The sequence below is a fragment of the Nicotiana tabacum genome, chromosome 1 (genome assembly GCF_000715075.1).
Source record: "Nicotiana tabacum cultivar K326 chromosome 1, ASM71507v2, whole genome shotgun sequence".
In the NCBI taxonomy this organism is placed as follows: Eukaryota; Viridiplantae; Streptophyta; class Magnoliopsida; order Solanales; family Solanaceae; genus Nicotiana; species Nicotiana tabacum.
The window spans coordinates 132,779,633-132,787,995 of NC_134080.1; positions in this window are offsets into that span (position 1 = coordinate 132,779,633).

Below are 8,363 nucleotides of genomic sequence, written 5' to 3' on the forward strand. Positions count from 1 at the left end.
GGCATTCGAGGGCAGGGGCCGAGCGAATCGAATAAAGCGTCAGGTAGTCGTACTCCCTTCGGGAATTATTTTATTGGGGGCAATGAGGCCAAGCCAGTAGATGTGTGTTCAACCTTTGACGATGCTCAATAGCTCAGTTTTATGGTGAGTTTTGGCAGATGTTATAGGCTTTTTTAGTTTCATGTCTTTCCTTCCTTATTGAGCCTTTTTTTTGCAGGCCTTTGACAAGCTTAAGTCCGAGCTACTTCGCCGTTAGGCCAGGCTATGGAAAGCTTTTGATGGGGAGCAATCCCTCAGGCTTCTTTGCAAGAAAATGGGAAATGAGCTGATATACCTGCTTTATAAGGCGGATCGATGTCGAAAATACGAGGGTTGTATAGAAAATTAGGTAACCCTTGTTTTGAGACTATGTATGCTCCTCCTTCTGCTTATGTAGGCTAATATTCTCCTGTTAAGCTATAGAGAAAAACGTAAGTTCTGGAATGACTATGGGGCAAAGTTGACTAGGTTAAGTGTGAGTGTAACGAGCTAGAAGCCCAAGTTGCAGACTAGAGGGATATTTTAGCCAAGGCTTCTGCACTTGAAGTGCAATTCCAGAACGCTCGTACAATTAGCCCAGTTCAAATGAGCCTGAGCTTGAGTCTAAAATTTTAAATATGAAGACAAAGGTTATAGATATTCGGACTGAAACCGAAGTGGTTGGAATCATTGCTGATAAGAAAGTGGTCGTCTTTTTGCAAGAGGCCGCTGACACTCGAGCTGAGTTGAGAAGGGCTCTCGACCTTGAGAGTAGGAGAAAAGAGTATGTTAGATTTAGATCTCGGAGGAAAACCCTCAAGGAGATGCACAGAGGTTCGATCTCTCGAAAGAGATAGAGCAGGCAAAGGTGAATGAGTATGATGCTAAGTTCCTTTTGTCTGATGCCAAGGATAGCGAGGAAGAGGTCGAGGGGTCATAGTCCATGAGGGGGAAGTAGATTGGATTTTCCTTTTCCGATTTTGTATGTAATACCAATATCGTAAATGGAGCTTTGTACTTTTTCATATATACGTACAAAAAGAAGCCATGCAGCTTCATTTTTCATGCACTTCTCAATGTTTGTTAGCCATCAGCCAGAAGAAATGGTCTTTGAGTTAAAAGGGAATCCTCCTATTCATAGAACGACCTTGGGGCTTATTGAGCTGGCCCGTAGGGTCTTACGCGCTTTGATCGGTACGACCTTTTAGTATAAGCCTGTGTTTGACCTCTTATGCTTAGGCATATTTAGTTAACTATTTCGGGTTCAATGTTCGAGTCGGGTTTCAACTCCATCTCTTTTAACCCTTAAGGTTTTGGATTTAATGATGTCCTTTAGGCTCTTACGTGTTTGGTCGGTATGACCTTTTTTTTGGGCTAGCGGCAGTGGCTATTACGCATCGGGTTTGTACGACCTCTAGTATGGGCTGGCGGTAGTGCCTCTTACGCTTTAGGTCGGTACGACCTTTTATATGGGCTAGCAGTAGTGGCTCTTACGCATTGGGTCGGTGCGACCTCTAATATAGGATTTATTTTTCCCTCGTTAAGGACCTTTAAGATTGTGTTTTGCCTGACTCTTCGATGGTTTGGTAGAACCTCGATTGTGAGTCATTATGTGGCGATGATCGAGCACATTGGGAGGTTTTGGCTCAGTGGCTAAGTATCTCGAAGCCTATAGTTTGGAGCTGATATGGTTGAAGTTCTTTGCTTATGTCGAGGGTAGCCTGTTTAACCGATTCTTTTCGAAGTAATTGAAGGCTTATGATTTTATAACGATAGTCGGGCATCTCCGAGTCGTGTTAGTTTGGTCGGTACAGCCTTGTGACCATATCATTGCGTTTGGTCGGAGTCTTTCAGTCCTCGAGTGAAGTAGTTTCGGCGTCTATATCGAGGGTATGCCTTTTTAGCGGTCTTACAAGTTCGACATATCGCATTAACTTTATGATCGGGTTTGTGCCTTTTGTAAGGTCTTACAAATCTCTACATGCCTTACTTGATGTCTTATAGTTCTGGTTCCTTCGTACAAGTATGCTTCATGCCTTGCCTGAGATCTTACAGATATTGTTATTTGGTACAAGTAAGGTTCATGCCTTGCTTGAGGTTTTACAGATATTTTTGCTGCCTTATATATGCCTTACAAGACCGAGGTTGCCCACATAGGGTCTTATGGTCTCTGGTTTTTGATAAGTCGATAGGGGTGGCTATTGGCGGCAGTCCCCGAGTTATCGAATATATCCTGGCTCGGGAGCCATTTCTTGTAGGTGTTGCCTCATTGAGTGCTTATGAGTTCGGAGTTTCCGACCCAGAGTTCATGTGGCTTTGAGTGTTTGATGCTAGTCCCTGAGTGTTTGGAACGTTTTTTGGCTTAGGAGCCATTTTTGTAATCTTGTTGTTGCCTCATTAATGGCTTATGAGTTTAAAGCTCTGACCCGAAGGTCATACGACTTCGAATTGTTGACGCCAGTCCCTGAGTGTTGGGGATTTATTTGGCTTTGGGGCCATTTATTCAATCTATAGCGGAGTCGTTTGAAACTAAAAATGCTTTGATGGAAAGTATTCTTCGATTATTTGGATGAAGTATACATGTTTTCGCTTTTAAGGGCTCAGTTATTCTATACGGGCACGATTCGTTCGACCGTTTGGCCCGGTACATTATTTTCCTATCGAGACCCCATTTAGCGCATCTTGTCTTCTCTGAGAAGGTGTTTCTTTAGGGGGGATGCCCCCTAGTATTCGAGGTTGATTGAAAAGAAGCCTTGAATAATTGTTGAGTCTTACTTAGATAGCATATAGATGTTGCATCGTTAAAAACCTTGCCGGTAAAACCCTTCTTGGGATAAAAACCCAATCGAAGGAAAAGAGTGCAACGTACGCTTTCGGAACCTAAGGCCTTCGAGTTGGAAAGAGCTTCGACCATTTCGATCGGACACCTGCATTCAGGTTAGTATAAAATGTAACTGAAAAAGGGAGATGACCATACCTTAGCGCTGACGGCGTTTCGGACCTTGATGTGGTTCAATCGTTTGTTGTGAGGACTCGGTACGGTCCTTCATTTTGTTTAGTCGGGCTTAGCTGAGAATGTAGCTCGTTATCGCTATCCTATTGTTTGCTTATCCTTTGGCTCCTTCGGTAGTGTAGGTGTTGGTGTCGGTGCCATATCATGCACCGCGAACATCTCTTTTGCCGCATGTTGTTCCCCGTAGACGGTTTTTATCCCATCCTTTTTTTTGGAATTTCATTATTTGATGGAGGTTGGACGGTACTGCTCTCATGCAGTGTATCCACGGCCTTTCGAACAAGGTGTTGTACCTCATGTCTCCTTCGATAACATGGAATTTGGCATTTTGGGTTGTGCTGGCCACGTTGACTGGGAGGGTCATTTCCCCTTTCGTTGTTTCGCTTGCCATGTTGAACCCGTTGAGGACTCGAAAGGTGGCCATGGCTTGGTAAAGTAGTCCAAGCTACTCTACCACCCTCGACCTGATAATCTTACCCGAGATACCTGGATCCATAAGTACATGTTTAATTTGAAATGTATTTACAAGAAAAAGAGATTACCAGTGCGTCATTGTGAGGTTGAGACAAGGTCTCGATGTCCTCATCGCTGAATGTGAGAGCGTCCTCGAGTATGTAACCTCAACTTTGCTTTTCTCTAGTGATGGATATTTTTGTTCTTCTAATCATGTGTTCTTGTGGAGAATGAATGCCTCCTAAGATCATGTGGATGACATGTTGTGGCTCATCCATTTCATTCTTTTTGGTCGCCTCATTTTCCTGGAACTTATTTTTAGCTAGGTCGTTGAGGAATTCTAAGGAGGTGACATTTGTTGAGTAGTCGAGCTACTTCTTCCCGGAGTTGTTGGCAATTTTCGGTCCTGTGGCCGTGCGTGTTGTGAAATTCACACACTATTGTGGTTCCTTTGTGATGGATCTGATTGTACAGGCCTTGGCCACCTGGTGTCTCTGATTTTACTAATGTGGAATACGATGTCTAAAATATCAACGTTGAATTTGAATTCTGATAAGCAAGGTGCCTCCGTTGGCCCCATGTGCCTATCGAACCCAGGTATATTAACAAGTCCCCGAGGATTTTGGCCTCGATCCATCGTCTGGTAATTGCGAGGTATGTTATGCCTTGGGGTATTTCTTCTATCTTCAGTGTATGGTTGGTATCTCTCTTTATTCGGTTTTGATTCTTTTACCGAAGCCTGCTAGGATACACCGAGTCCGAGGGGGCTCCTAGTTGGTCATCTTCGACCCTGATCTTTCATTTGTATCGGTTGTGGACGTCCGACCAAGTCACGGCGGAGTATTCGACTAAGTTCTACTTTAGCTGCTTCGAAGATATCGAGCTTCGCTTGTTCAAACCTTCAGTGAAGGCCTGCACTGCCAAGTCATCAGAGATCGATGGTAGTTCCATTCGTTCCATTTGGAAGAGAGATACGAACTTTTGCAGCATCTCGTTCTCCCTTTGCTTGATCTTAAAGACGTCGGATTTCCTTGTAGCTACTTTGATGGCACCAGCATGTGCCTTTATGAAAGAATCTGCCAGCATGGCAAATGAATCTATCGAGGTTGGGGCTAGGTTGTGATACACATCATTGCCGCTTTCGAGAGTGTTTCCCTGAACTTCTTTAGCAGGATAGATTCGATCTCATCGTCCCTCAGGTTGTTGCCTTTCACCGCACAAGTGTAAGTAGTGACGTGCTCGTTGGGGTCTAAGTTTCCATTGTACTTCGGAAGTTCGGGCATTCTGAACTCTTTGGAATGGGTTTCGAAGCAGCTTCCTACGGGAATTGCATTTGTACAAACTTCTTTTAATCTACACCCTTCAGGACCGGGGGTGAGTCCGAAATTTTATCGACCCTAGAATTGTAGGTCTCTACCTTCTTATCGTTGGCTTCTATTTTTTTCTCGCCCGACTCGATCTTCTTTGTGAGGTCCTCTATCATATTTATGATGGCAGGGTCGGCTGAAGACCCATTGTTTCTTGATCTTTCTAGTAGCTGCTCCAGTCGGGTAGTCGTTTCTAGAGCTACCGTGATATGGGTCTTTTGGTGGTTTTGCAGCTGAGCAATTGCAAGCTGTTGTGCCTGTAACATTTCCAAAATAACATGAAGGCTAATCTGTTGTTCTTCCCTCGCTGGGGTTTTATGAGCTTCTTGTTGGTCTCCCTAGCGTATGCTCCTATTAGTGTGGGATCTTATATCGACGTTTTGGGCATCACGTGAGACCACAACTATGGGGATAGGCTATGGCGCGTCCCTAGGGTTTAGTGGTGGTGCACCAATACCTGGAACAACTACACCATTTTCTTTGTCGTCCTCAAGACCGTTGTTTTCACATGCATTCATTGAGTTATACATTTTGACATGAAATCAAACATCTTGGACTAGAAAAAGTGTGAAAGATAACTTGCATTATGGAGTGATCCAGCAAGAAAATAATCACTATTATTTTTAGCTCCAAGGTGGGCGACAAACTGTTTACCTTGAAAATGGTAATTACAATTAAATTTTATTTTGTGGTTCTAAAAATACATGATCTGTTTTTATGCTAGTTTTTAGGCAGTAGATGCTAAGTAAGAGATTAGGAAACGAGATAAATGCTTGTAGATAGTATAATGACCAAACCAAAGGGCTGGCGTATACGGGCCTCGAGCTGGCATATACGGGCCTCGAGGTCGAGTCTGATGCTCGGTTAGGAGAAATCGAGGGGGGGTTAAAAGTTATGATATCTTTGTTGGAGGCCTGTTATGATCAATAACAAGCAATAAATGAAGAACAATTAATGAGGTATAATAAATGTAAATAAAGCAATAAATGTAAGCAATAGAGCCAAATAAAGAGTATGTTTTTGTTAGAGAGCAGAAAGAATGTTCTTGTATTGAATAAGTATATTGTGTCTTACAAAATGACCAGGATCCCCTTTATATATGAGGGGGAAACCCAACATAGTACAAATACATTTATTACAAAGATATGAGGTTGATATAGATATTTAATGCCTCGGTAAGGGCGCACATCAGCTTGTCAACTTTCATCAAGTGCCTAGGGAACTAGCATTTTTCTATGGCAGTCGTCGATCCAGATTGTCTCTGAGCCAAGCATTTTGGAAACTCTACATCGGGCCCTTCCTCGTGTTTTAGGAGGTGCATATCTGGAGCCCCGGAATGAACATAAAATCGTCATTATTAGTCATAATCACATAAATTTAATGGATGTGTCACGAACCCAAAACCAACCCGGTCATGATGGCGCCTATCATGGAACTAGGCCAACTGACACAATACCAAAATCAATCAATATTGTCCTTCTTAGGATAAAATCAAAACTATTTAACAGTAAACATTTATAAAGTGTTCTAACCAAAACAATCGTGCGGAAAGAAAGCCCGACATCGGGGTGTCACTAGTCATGATCATCTACTACAATCGCCTGGCAACATCAAGACCAACATAGCTGGAAAAAAATCACTGAATACAAGCAAGGGAGAATAAGGAGGGAGGAAAGAAGGGCTGCAATCGCCAAGTAACTACCTTGCTAACTCCGATGAACCAGCCACTAAGTAATCAACACCCGCTACCGAGTTCAAAAATACCTGAATCTACACACAAAGTGCAAGGAGCAATGTGAGTACGCTAAGTCAGTAAGTAATAAAGGTAAATAAACGCTGAGTTCATTGACAAGCGTCTAAAAATCATTTACATATCATAACCAAAAAAACTCAGTGGAAATAACAAGGTTCAAATCAGCAGTTAAAATCTGAACATCTCGTAAAAGTTCCAGTTTCAATGAAAGTTGTTTAAAATATTTGTTCAATATTTTCAATAGAGGATTAGTATAAAAGAAGAGTAAAAACGGTAATTTCATAAACACAGACCCCTTGGGCAAAGTATCACTCATATATATATAGCCCCTTGGGCAAGCCTCTCAGTCACTCGTGACTTAAATCACATCAATTAGTGCTCACACTCAGCACTCACGCTCAATAGGTACCTCATAATAACTGCTGCGGCGTGTAGCCCGATCCATAAATATATAGTCAACTGCGTTCTCTTGGGGTCTGCAGACTCCGGAAGGGCTCCTACAGCCCAAGTACTATATCGCTGCAGCGTGCGGCCCGATCCAACATATCGCTGTGGCGTGCATCCCGATCCATAATTATATAATCCTCACCAACAGGCCCTCGGCCTCTCTCAGTCATCAATCTCACAAGCCATTCGGGCATTTAAGTGAAAAATCAGGGAACTCAGTCCAAACAATTTTCATATATTTAAAAACGGAGTAATGAAACTGAATCAGACAATAAACAGATGAAAATCATGACTGAGAATATGCTTTCGAATCAAAACAGTGTGAGGATAGTAGTAAAATACCCCTGATGATCCAAAAAGTACGGCACAAGACCCCAAACATGGCATTCAGCCCAAGTTAACAGAGTCATTTCTAAAACGAATAGATATCATATAGAGTTTATCAAAATATGCAACTTTACGGTTTCCACAGGACGAACCAAGTCACAATCCGTACTGGTGCATGCCCGTCACCTAGTATGTGCGTCACCTCATTTATAGAAATAGCACTAAATTCCAGGGTTTCATACCCTCGGGACTATAATCATTACTTACCTCAAACTGCACGAAAATCTACGCTGCGATGCCGTTGCCACTCGACTCGGACTCAAATCACCCCTAATCTATTCAAAAATTAGAATCATGTCATCAATACATGCTAGAGGAACAAATCCCACACGAAAATTATCAAATTAAATCAAAATTCACGAAATTGGTCAAACCCGGCCCCCCGAGCCTATGTCTAGGAATACAAAAAAATCGCAAAACTAGAAACTCATTTCACTCCCGAGTCTTTACATACCAAAATCATCAAAATTGAACCTCAGATGGCCCTTCAAAACCCCAATTTAAACTCTCCAATTTCAAGTCCTAATCTCCCAATTTCTTCACTAATTTCCCACTAATATCATGATTGAACAATGGAATAATAGCCATAAACACAAGATACGAGGCCAAAGTAGTTTACCTCAATGAAAACACTTGACTCCCTCTTGAAATCACAGCTCCAGAGCTCCAACTCACTCAAAAATGGTGAAGAAATGACAGAAATTCACGAAGGGGAACTTATATACATTCTGTCAGGCACTTCCACACAAGTGGTCTTCTAGTCGCACCTGCGGAAAATCCATCGCAGGTGCGGTCCTCACTTAAATTTCAGGACCTGCTTCTGCGGTCAACTTCTCGCTCCTGCGGTTTCGCAGGTGCGGTACGATGTTCGCTCCTGCGGTCTCGCAGGTGCGGTACGATTTTCGCACCTGCGCCTCTTGCCCTC